The sequence below is a fragment of the Lissotriton vulgaris genome, chromosome 6 (assembly GCF_964263255.1).
Source record: "Lissotriton vulgaris chromosome 6, aLisVul1.2, whole genome shotgun sequence".
NCBI classification, from domain to species: domain Eukaryota; kingdom Metazoa; phylum Chordata; class Amphibia; order Caudata; family Salamandridae; genus Lissotriton; species Lissotriton vulgaris.
Genome location: NC_141694.1, coordinates 786,482,439 through 786,494,999, shown reverse-complemented (window position 1 = coordinate 786,494,999; position 12,561 = coordinate 786,482,439).

The following is a 12,561-nucleotide window of genomic DNA, read 5'->3' as shown; positions in this document are numbered from 1 at the left end:
AGTTACTTGACCTGTTAAGAGCTATGGACTGTGACAGGGTGCAAGAGGATCCAAATAGTAAAAAGACTTTAATCAGACGGGTAATATCTTCGGGCAGTATTCTTCTTGATCAGTTCTGCAAGGAAGACATGCACGTGAAACCTGATGGGTTCAGAATTGGTATAATATGTTCAGTATCCCTTGGTTGAGTCACACCCCCATAGGCATTCAAAATGGCATAGCCTCATTCCATATCCATGGGTACCTTCACTCAGCAGATTTAAACAAAAATAAGTATTTAAAATGCCAACCACCCACCTGTAAACAGTATATCTATCTTAAATACTCCCCTACGTAAGCAGGTGGGATAGCTCTCCTTCCAGACCTTCTAAGAGACAACTCTGGGGCATCAGAGTCCACTGAACCTTTGCGGATTCCATCATTACTGCACCCTGAGGACGATTACATATTTTTCCTCGACAAAATTTCATCCAGGGCCACAGATAGAAAACAATGCACATCTTCTGAGCTAAGCATTGATCCACGACACTTGTTGTTTTACAAATTAAGCACTGTATCCCGCAGTATGTGTCAATAGTTGAAATTGCCAAATAAAGATGAACGCTTCAGGCAACAGCAAAAATATTCCATTCCACAACTTATTGTGTATATGTAATCTTGTGTAGGCTCTCGACATTTACCCACCCAATGAACAGTGCTCCAGTTAAGAATCGTTAGTAAAATCTTATGCTGACACCACTGTTGGAATCTTGTGCTTTTGTAAACCTGAAGTGTACTTGCCTGTGTAACCAATTCATGTCATTGCAGGTATATCCAAATTGCAAATCTGCCTTAAGACCCTTAACGTGGCACTGTATGTGTGGAAATGCACCATCTTTTAAGATTTTTAGGCAAAAGTTTGGAGGGATATTTGGCGCTGCACACACGCCCGGTCTGGTTCCTGTCGCACATAGCCATGGCTGCAGCGCACAGAGACCCTACACTGCCGCACACAGAGGAAAAATATTAGAGGGAACATTGCTGACAAGTATTATTTTTTTTAAGTGATAGTAAATGTTGTTGGCAACAAAACTGTGCCCAAAGTCACTTTTAAAGTGCGTCTCTGTTTCCAGGTCACATATTGTTATCATAAATAATTACTTTGCAAACCATACTGTCTTCGTGTCATCATTACTCACCTTAAAAGTAATTTTGTGTGATCTCAATTCTGCGTCTGCGTCCTTCTGCTGCGTCAGATCCTTGTTGGGCACGTTGGTGAAGGAGTGGCTGGTTTTCATCCTTAGAGTCACTGTCAGAAAGGTCAATTTCCAGGCCTCCCTTCGTCACTATGTTGTGCAGCATGGCACATCCTGCCACAATTTTGCAGCATTGCTCTGGGTTGTACTTCATAGCTCCTCCAGTCTTATGTAGGCGTCTGAATCTGCTCTTTAGTAGCCCAAATGTTCTCTCGATCATATTCCTTGTTGAGATGTGCGCAGCATTGTATCTTCTTTGGGCGGCTGTTGCAGGATTGAGATAAGGTGTCATGAGGTAATTGCGCAAGGCGTATGCGCTGTCGCCTACATGTGAAAAAAGAAGATATGTCAACTATATGTTTCAGATATGCATTTTTGACTAGTTTGTAATGCTGTGTAGCACATATTTACCTAGCAAATGTCCCTCTCCAAAATCCCCCCTTGCAAGTCGGGTGTGCATGCCACTTTGCCGGAAGATGAAAGAATCATGTGCACTGCCAGGAAATTGTGCAGCAATGTCTGTAATGATGGTTTTGGCATTGCACACAACCTGAATGTTGAGGGAATGGTAGCATTTCCTATTCCGATACAAATATTCCTGTGTAGCTGGGGGACATATTGCTACATGGGTACAATCTATGCAACCTATTACTTGTGGGAAGCCAGCCATTTGGTAAAATTCCTGCTTAGTCTTAGCTAGGTCATGGGCTGATGTTGGAATACTGATATGTGCATGTATCCGGGAGATCATGGCATCAAGGAACGCTTTCAACATTCTTGATAATGCACTTTGTGAGACCCCTCCGGCAACTGCAATTACTCCCTGAAAACTGCCTGATGCCAGTAGGAGTAGGCAACATAATATTTGGACGTGCGTTGGGATAGCTTGGGTCCTATGTGTCTGGCGCTGCAGAATGGGGTCCAATTCATTAATTAGATCAATAATCATTTGTCCATTCAGCCTATACTTATCGTATATTTCGTCGTCCTGCTGGCCAAGCAAAGTTACGCGCACTCTGAATATGCGTTCATTGATTTGCCTCCTTCTCTGTCGAGCACCAAGCAGCCGCATCCTCCTCGCCATCAGGTAAAGACCAGCCATTTTGTGCTCTGGGGCCTTGTGTGGGTGTGTTTTATACTTTTTCAGTTGGTTAGCAGGTGTTTCAGGTTACATTTTCATTTTTACCACCTGGTAGTGTCCCTTCTTAATTTGCAAGTGCAAAATAGCGATTTTTGAGAAAATCGCAAATTGCGATTTTTTTATGCATATCAATGGCGATTCCTTATTTGCGAATCGGTAATTGCGATTCGCAAATAAGGATTCGCAATTGGATTCTCTGTTTATTTTTTGCGATTTCTCTTTATTTGCGATAATTTAGCGATTTTCGCAAATCTTTGGTTAATGCATTTCTACACTGCCTATTGCGGTCGCAATTGCGCTAAAATTGCGATTCGCATCATTTGCGAATTCGCAAACGCTTGATGCATGTCACCGTATGTTTCTGAACACATATTTTGTGTTCTCAAATATTTGTCAGAGACATAAGTGGAAGTGATCTACTGTAAAGGCTGCCAAATTTGAAAAGATACAAAGATGTGCGAATAAGGCAGTGTCAGCATTCATTCGCAATCATAAAATGTCTTCTATTTTTCACCTAAATATAAAATGGGGCAATGCAGTACTGTATCTTCCTGATGGGGTACATTTTTCTACTCAGCGGAACCGTATGTTCATTTCAAGCCTAAAAAAGCAGCTTGACAAATATATATAAAAGTGTTTCTATTTTGATTTGAAAAGCAAAGGCTCTTTTAAGAGCCACCCTATATTATGTCTAATTTTATTTTGTCACATATCATTTGTTTTTCATTTCAATAAGTACTGCAGTAGTTTCTAGATGATTTAGAAGTACAGCAACACATCATAAACTTTTTAGAAAATATGTAAATCAAATAAAATACTTATCCCTAACTCTACATACTTTGCTAAATTGCATCATTTCTTCCTATACATTACAAAAAGAGTAATAAGCTATATTTCACCTTAAAACACAGAACAAAGACAAAGTAGGGTCTAAACAATATAGCTGCCTTTTTATTTTGCAAGGGCTTTAATGAACCAATAATTTTGTGTTGTGTCACTGTCATGTAATGTGATACACCGCAAGCTTAGTGCGGTATACTGCAGACAAATATACCACTATGTTTTTGCCCCTTATTACTTAAAAGAACTGAAAAATTCAGATCAAAAAGTAAAATGACCCTTTCCACGCCATAATCTATATTCCTGCCAACTTTCATGTATATCCATTCAGCCATTTTGCCACTACATCTCTTTATAAAGTCTTTGGAAAGTGCATTGGTGGAAAAAAGTGTTTTGGAACCCCCGCCCATTTTTATGTGCACTCCCTTAACTAATTACCATGAAACTTTGCATCATCAGCCAATTTAGACAAAAGAATAGGTATGCAAAGTTTTGTGGAGATTCATCAAACAGTGACAAAGATATTAGAAAGCAAAAATCTGAGGGATTCCTTTCTCTCAGAACCCTAACTATAACTACAGCGTGGCTAAAGCCATTCGCTAATAGCATTTAACATACCAAAAACACTGCCCAAGAGAAATGGAGTGCTTTACCTGAGCACTACATTACACAACCAAAGGTCAAATTCATTTTATTTTTAGCACAGGAGACTAAGTGATTTGCCCAGAGCTAACACCGTGACTTAAGCCCAGTTCTCTAGATTTAAAGTCAGCATCTCTGTTGATTAGGCCAGTGTGAGAAATTGGGTTGTTGGTTGGCTAGGGGGTGGGCCCTGGCCAAGCAACTGCTGCAGTGCTTTTCAGGGTGAACCAAAAAAAAGTCATAAATGAACCTGTGCTTAACCCCGAGAAGCTTGGCAGAAAAAAGGAGTCATGCTTAATTTAGAGGCAATGTGTAAAGTGCTTATGCAGGACACAAACAGTTATAAAGTGAAAACCCAAACCAATTTAGAAAAATAGTGTACATCTTAATTAATTATTTGAATCTAAAATGGCAAAAATCCAATCAATAGATATTTGGGTGAAATCTAGCACATGATCAAAGCGCCAAATGCATACATCTAGATGTGCGAGATCAGGTCAAAGTCGAAAGTTAAAGTTGTCCGCGATGGAGTGCAGTTCGGATACAAGAAGTGGATTGAACTTGTCAGCACTTACCCTCATATAGAAAAGTTATTGAAGAAAAATGTCTGAGGAGGTAGAAGTTCAGCGGGCAAGGCTGAGTTTGTGTCCGAGAAGGGAATGCCCTCATAGGATGGCCATGGAGGGAAGCTGCAGTGAAGATTTTTACCTTCGTACTTAGTCATCGCAAAGGAAATCAAAACTCTCCAGTGGGATGAGGCAGAGTGCTTTAGCCGAAGACAGTACCATAAGGTCAGATACCCCTTTGGCAACGGACCGCAGAAAAGGATTTGCTGCTCTGTACATAGATGTAAAAGCCCCTAAGTCAATCCGGCTGCGATGCACCTCCGGCAGATAGTCGAGCAACTTGGTCCCAGTCTTCTTCTGGTTCTCAGAGCACTTTTTACCCCAATTTTATCAAAGGCCTCAGTTTTGGAAATTGGCCATCTGGACACCTTTGGCACCTTAACCATGGGCCTAGGACTTGTGGGGCACCTCTTGGTGTTTCAGCATTCACTCAGGCTTGGTCCAAGTGTGGGCCCAAGATGCTGGAAGCCTTTTATGTCCCTGTGGCCATGATTATGAGGCAAGCAAACTACCCCTTGGAATCACTTTGCAAGTAAATTCGCAGAGCAAACACCACAAGATGATGGACTGGTCCCAGGATGCCAGGATGCCAGTTTCCAGTCCAGGGAGGTACTGGCTAGGCAGTTCCAGCTGGATCGTTCCCATGGGGAGCAGGGTCAAGACTTATTTGCATATGTCTGGGTCCAAACTGGGATGACGTGGCCAGCAAAATAATGATGGATTGAACCCATATCTTTGACTGGGGGGTGAGTGTTTGAAAAGTTTCAACACACTGTCTATCATTTTATTTTGGGAGGTTGACTATTCAGAGCCCAACAGCAGGGCTGGCCTCTGAGGGCTCAAGGCAGGCTGCAGGCAGCAAAGTAGTCCTTCCAGGTACATCAGCAATCTTGCAGAGTTCAGAGGAGGTCAAAGGAGCACGCAGAAAGGTTCACAAGCTTACAATTACTAAGTCAGTAATTGTCAATAGTAATTCACTGTTCTTGTGTGGACGTTGACTCACACCCAATTTTGAACTTATATGTAACAAGAAGACCTTCTTGTATTAATATACGTTGGTCTAAAGCTCATAAGACCTGCTGAACATATCACAACCTTGTCCTAGGTCAGAATTGGCTGCACGGTACTTCCGTGGTTTTCCTCCCACTCGTACCTCTCCAAATGAAAATGTAACAACCAGCTTCTTCGAGCTGCTGGGCTCTAGGTGGCGTGGTCGCTTCTTATATAAAAATAACCAAAAATAGGAAGTATCAATGCACACAGCGCTACTACGTGCTTTCAGGGAAACAACCAGGAAGCTCTCCTGCCCAGCGCTCTGTACTTTAACAGCGGCAGGATTTCCCTAATCCAGCGCGGCATGCGCTAAACTATTTACTACTCTGGCGTCCTCGTAAGTTAGCTCGGCAACGCTCTTACCGGCAAACACCTTCACAGCTTCAATTATCCAGCGCGACTCGGTGCTCCGTGACTCAACGCGGCCCAGCGCTCTGTGAGTCACCACGGCGTCAAGTATCCCGTGCAGCAATTGCTCTTCATCCAAGGTCAAAGAACGGATTTCCAAAACAAACTCCTCTGAATACGAGGAATACTCCAGCTCCGTTACCCCTACAATATCAGGTGACAAGTACCTGATTCAGGAAGAGGAGGGGATAAATAGGCAGGACAGAGGAAAGAGAGGAAGAGACTCACTCCCTAGCGTTCTGGGACATGTAGTCCATCAATCATACCTCATTCATTCCTTGCGTGTGTAGGCAATCAGGGGTGGAGTGTGACAACCACCATGGCTCTAGTAAATATGCTCCTATATCCCTCTATTGCAGAGTTCTTCCATCTCTGGAGCGCACCCCCCCCCCCCCAGGGGCACAACACTATCTCATGGGGGGCGCGCACTCTGCACTAAGATCTTACCTTTGTTGGTCTTTTACTGTCCGAGGCGTCGCAAGTCTTCACTCATTTCAAATATGAATTTTTTATTGGCGAGCTCCGGTAACAGATGGTTGGAGAGGGGATGGAGGGGAAATAGATAAGGCATGACTTGCGCTTTTAGCATGTAAAGAGCTAACAGTTAACCTTCCCAGGAGGGGGTTAATTGGTAGAACTGAAATGCTTCAGCTGCAGTGGGAGGCAGTGTCTCCTCTGCTAAAACCGAAAGCAAACGAACAGACACTCCTGTTCCTTCACGTTAGATTTCATAGCAGAGGAAACCCCTTACCTCCCACTGCAGCTGAAATGACTGCCTGTTCCTTTCTTTCAAATTTAGCAAAGGAGACATCCTGCCTCCCACTGAAGCTGAAGCATTTCAGCTCTATGAGCTTAACCCCGTCCTGGGAGGGTTAGCTCTTAGCAGAAAGGAGACAATGTTTCTTTTAAATTTACACAGACAGGTGTCACATCACCCACAGGGCTTCAAGTTACCAAAAGAAAAATGCCAGCATCAATGTGTTTTTTAAACAGCCTGCAAATTGCTTGTCTTGACACTAAATATGCTTATAAATAAACAAGTATGTATACATTTGTAATGTGACTTTTCTGTCTTTGTTCCATTTTATTATCAGTCATGGACCATTCAGGCATCCCTAGAACTCAATTAAACGTGCTACTATTTACATTTGCTGTTCAAAGTATGCACAGACAAGTGCTGACAATGCAGCTTTAGGTGACTGTATGTTTGTACTGCATGAGACATCAAAATAATGAGCTGGCAACCCTAATCATAAAACTGGAAGTTTGTTGCAAGATCAGCACATTTATTTCCTGATCCCTGGTTAATGCCATAATAGCAATAGTTTAACATATCTGAAACCCTACACTGCCGTCAATAACCTGCTGAGTTACTTCAGGTGTCTGGGAATGCACCATGCATTCAGGCAACTCTCTCCTCATTCTTGCCACTTCCCTTTCATGCTCACCCACCACTCACAGTGATCACATTGCATTCACACTGATCACCATGCACTCACACTGATCACCCGCTCACCCTGAACTCACAGTGATCATTCTGCACTCACAATGCACTTGTGCTGTTCACCCTGTACCTCACCCTGCAGTCACACGAGCACACTGCTCACCCTGCACTCATGGAACACTTCACTCACATGTCCCCCTTACTGCTCAACGTGCAAACTCACTCAAATAAGATCATCACTAACCATACATTATTTTGTCCCACTCTGCACTTACATCCACACCCAAATTCATATTGTCACCTCACTCACCCTGCAGTAACCCCTCTTACCTTACTCTCTAACTGTTGCATGGATCAACCTCTACTCACATGGGTACTCCTGCCACCCACACAGCGCAAAGGTTTAATGTGCCTGCTACAAAGAACGTGTATTATGCAGATCAAAGAACTTGAGTGTGGGTAAACTATGAGTAGCGCTATAAAAAAATGAAATGTTTGCCAGAAAGGTGCTGTAGAGAGATGGGGTGCATTGTTGGTGAGTGGTAGTGAGGAAATTCATGGAGAAGGAGGAAATAGGGGAGGATGTGCCAAAACAGACCGTTGCATTGTGTGCAACCACTGCTAGAGCCCCCCCGATGTTCGCGCCTAGTTGCGCCCCTATACACAAGTATGGACATGTCGTGCCCCATCAAGGTTTTCGTCCTAAATTACAATAGGACATATTTACATGCACTGCAATCCAGCCTTTCAGGGGGCTCCTTGATAGAGGCAGCTCTGCTTTTGCCTGGATGGCCTGGAATAATTCCTAAACAGATTCTTGTAAATACTGTTTTGTTTCATTTCTTTTTAATGTGATTAATGTGAGAGAGTCTATTACTAGATGCAGAGAATTTTTTTTGTTTCATGCAACAACCATAAAAAAGTTTATTTTAGGTAAAAACGGGTCCTCACATATGAGAAATTGGAGGATATCCCAGATATTATTCGCTGTAAAATTAGTGGGCTGCTGCTTTGTTACAATAGTGAAAACACACATCATTATCTCTGAATATTAGCTGTAAACACTTTTTTAATTTCGACCATAGCACCTGTGCACCTTTAGTAGCCTGGCTAAATATTTATTTATTTATTTATTTATTTATTTGCTTGTTAAGCGCCTGAGTCAATTCCCGAAGGGATATCTCTGCGCTGTTGCTTGCATTTAGACAGTTTACTGTATGAATTGAAGCTGAAGGGGGAGATTAAATAGATTTTATGGCAAGGTAAAGAGGTAAGTTTTCAGTTTTTTCCTAAATGGTTCTAGATTCCTGATCTGTTTCAGTTCGGTGGGTAGGGAGTTCCAGGGGATAGGTCCTTTGTAAGACAGGGCTCGACCTCCCTGTCTGGCTCTTCTTATTTTTGGGACCTGTAGCAGTAGATGGTTGCTAGAACGTAGAGTACGTCCAGGGGTGTATGGTACAAATTTTTCTTTTAGATATTTGGGGCTAGTACCAAACAGGCATCTGTGTATCATGTTACAGATTTTAAATTTGATGCGCTGCTTTACTGGTAGCCAGTGAAGTTGGCGAAGTAAAGGGCGGGAAGGCGTTCTGGGAGGGGCATTGAGGGCCAGTCTAGCTGCCGTATTTTGGACAACCTGAAGTTTATCTAGCTGTTTATCTAGGGCATGGCAGAGCTGAAAGTAAATCATTTAATCTCAAAGCTGTTCTGAACAGGGGTCCCCAAAATAGTATTGGCCCAGGGCATTCAAACTCCTTAACATGTCCCTGCCACCACAAAGTCTGTCAGACAACATTGCTCTGAAGTAAAATAGGCAACATCATTAATTTATTATCAGTTCTATTTTTTTTAAACATAAGCCTGACGTGTCCTAAACCCCCACTGTTTCAGGCAAGCAACTTATCATACCACTAAGGAATTCTCAATTAGGTGTTCTTTCAGCGCCCTCTCTGTGGACTTTCACCTTTCTCTTCGAATCCATAACTGGTTGGTGGGCAATTATCCCATTATAATGCTGCCTAAACCATTTGTTAATCGTTTCTAGAGAAGAATTGTATCTCATGTACCAACTCTGAACTAGGGAGTGCTCAAAAAATCTAATAACACTGTCTCCCTTACAGTCACTGTTTTGGCGGAAAATGTCTGCAGAACATTCAGCTTTGAGAGAAACTGCTGTCAAAACTCTCTTGCCTTTCAGCTCGTCCTATTTATGTGAGATTGGGTTCTCAGCACATGCAGCATTAAAGACTAAGTACCATTCTAGGCTGGATGTAGAGCACAACCTGAGGATGGCAGTAGCAAAAATCCATTCACAGATTGACAGTCTATGAGGCTTAAAACTGGCACACCCGTCACATTTATGTTGGTGGTGTTATTATTAATCTATGTCATGTGTAAAACAAAGCATCCTAGTAAAAAGAATTTGCGCACATTTTATCTTGGAAAACTGTGTTTTGACCTGTGTAATAAGCCACCCATTCACAAACCTGCAGTTTAATAAACACTCTTATTGTGTTGAACATTATTTGCCGGATATGGCCCATGATATGCGCATGGCAGTCGATTATGTAGTGTACCAGATTCCAGAAATTTCTATCAGGTGGTGGGGGGGCCCAACATCTTAAAAAATTTAGCTGGGGGGGGATCAACCTACAAAAGTGTGAAGACCTCTGCTCTATTGTGTGACTGACTGGGAGGATTTTACAAAGTCTAACTGTCAGCTACACCCAGTCATTTTATCCCAAAACAAGCTGCAGGCACGAAGGGATGAGGGCAGAATAATGCCAACTTTCTAAAAGTACAAAAAAACTGGAAGGGATAGGCCCAAAGGACCAGGGCCAGGTATGGCTGTGCTAAATTGAAAGCACAAAAAGGGGGTTACCTGGCTCCGTTATGCCTTATGCTCCTATTACTTTACAGCAACAAACAGACCACAGCCTTATCTGTTTGAATGGAATTTTTATTAGACTGATAGAGCCTAGAAACTAAAATTCTTTATAAATGATGGCTCAATCCACTATCACACTTACTAATCAATACCAGGCCCATAAACATAGTGAATGAGGTGAATGGATACTATATGTTGTATAACTTTTAGCAATAAACTATCTACAATAAACAAGACCAGCTTGTCATTTTAAAAAGTTTATTAAAACATATTTAAGAAAACTTAGGTTTGGAACTTTATTAAGCAAGCATTAGAAAAAGTCATATAAGTTTTATTCAGCATTTTATAAAGAGAGCTTATTTCAAGAAAACATTATTAATTAGTAGAAATAAGTGAAAAGGAAGAGCATTTCCAAAACCTAACTATCTCTCTGTCGCTACCCTCATCGCCTGAAAACAAAGTTTTAAAAGTTACATTTCTTACGTGTAATCATCGGACAGCAGAACACGTCCTTCTGGAATTAAGAGCGTAAGCCAAAAGTTTGCAGCTAACGCCTATTCTTATACTCTAAAAAAAGCTGAGCTAACTATTTTTCACATTCCAACAGCTGAATTCTGGCTCTCCATTGGCTGAATCCCCTCACGCCACAGTAAACTGTGACATCTTCCATCACGAGACCAGGCTTTACACAAAGTCATTGTCCATGCACAGAATCCTGGCAACAGTTCCTTAGTCCGCTACAATTTGTAGCAAAAATGTTCAAACAGTATGAAATCTTGTCACGTCTCTTCCTTTTAGCCTTGAGCCAGACCGTTCTGAGCTTTGTGGCACATCCAAACCCACTCCACAGAGTCGACTTTAGCAGTCCATTTTCTAGTGTTTTCAAAATAGAAGTTTATCAACCACTTCAAAATATGGGTTTCTCATGTGGCTTTCAACAACAGCAGGAGGCCTTTTCTGCGCCACTTCTGATTGCGTCACTATGCCACTTTCAGCTTACATCACTTTTTCAGAAAACTATTATTTAAACAAACACAAAAGAATAATTAATTCAGGTAAAACAAACCCTTCTGTACCACCCAGTCCCTTATTAATTAATAATTAACCCACTAATAAAAACATTTAGCAAAAGCAAACATTTAAAGCAGCACATAAAATAACCACCACTCTTCATGTAGTCCAGCTTTATGATTCTGAAAGAATAAAAAGATGATTAAATAATACACAGACAGACAAACACAACATAGGACATACATGTAAGCACATATAAAGGCACATGCCATGAATGATCAGCTGCATATTAATAGTGACAAAGACAATAGGACAGACATAACAAACAGGACAATATTAATAATGTGTTACAAAAAACAGACTTGCAATTGCAACAAGAGCACATTTAATTAGTTTCCCGCGTGTTCATGTGTGGTGCAAACTTAATCTAGGTTGGTTTAATCAAACAAATCATGCAAACACTCATTAATATATTAATTCAAATTATGAGAGTATGACATCACAAGCTTGAATAAAATATTTCTAAAGCTCGCTCTATCAAGACCATTCCTTTTTTTCAATTATTCTTGTTATATTTACCAAAAAGAATTTAGTTGCATGAGAAGTGGAGAGACACACATTTTTCAAATTAACATACAAAACATGAAAAATACTTATGACAATTCACAATAGACAACATATGCAATACTTTTATACAAAAAAATGTATGTACAAAAACATTTGTCGTTTGCATCATAACATTGGAAACTAGAGCAATCTTATCGCTATCATGCTTTTTGGGCCAAACATGTGCCAAACATGGTCCCAGACTCCCAATACCCTTCCACCTCAACCGCCACCCAAACTCTGAGTGCGTATAGAAAAAGAAAATTATAATAATGTCCTGTTATGATCCTATTATTTTTATTTCATGCACTGCTAAAATAGCAGTTGGGAGACGCTCATCTGCCTTAGGGGAGGAGCCACCACTGCCTGCCAGGGCAGACAGGAGCCTGGCACAGTAGCAACTTCCCCCCCCCCCCCCCCACCGCCTCCCCCTCCACTGGAGGGGGCAAGAACACTAGGGATTGTTTGACACAACTTTCTTTTAAAGCCCAGATTACTGCGGTAGTGAAATCCCACATTTGGATCCTAAGAATGCTAAGGAAATTACTCTAGTGGACTGGATGTACGTTTTTAAGTACACTTTAGTTCATGCTGCTATGAGCGCTGATTTTGCAAAGTGTCCCCACTATTGTTCATATGCAGTTACAATATAATTACAGTAGATACGA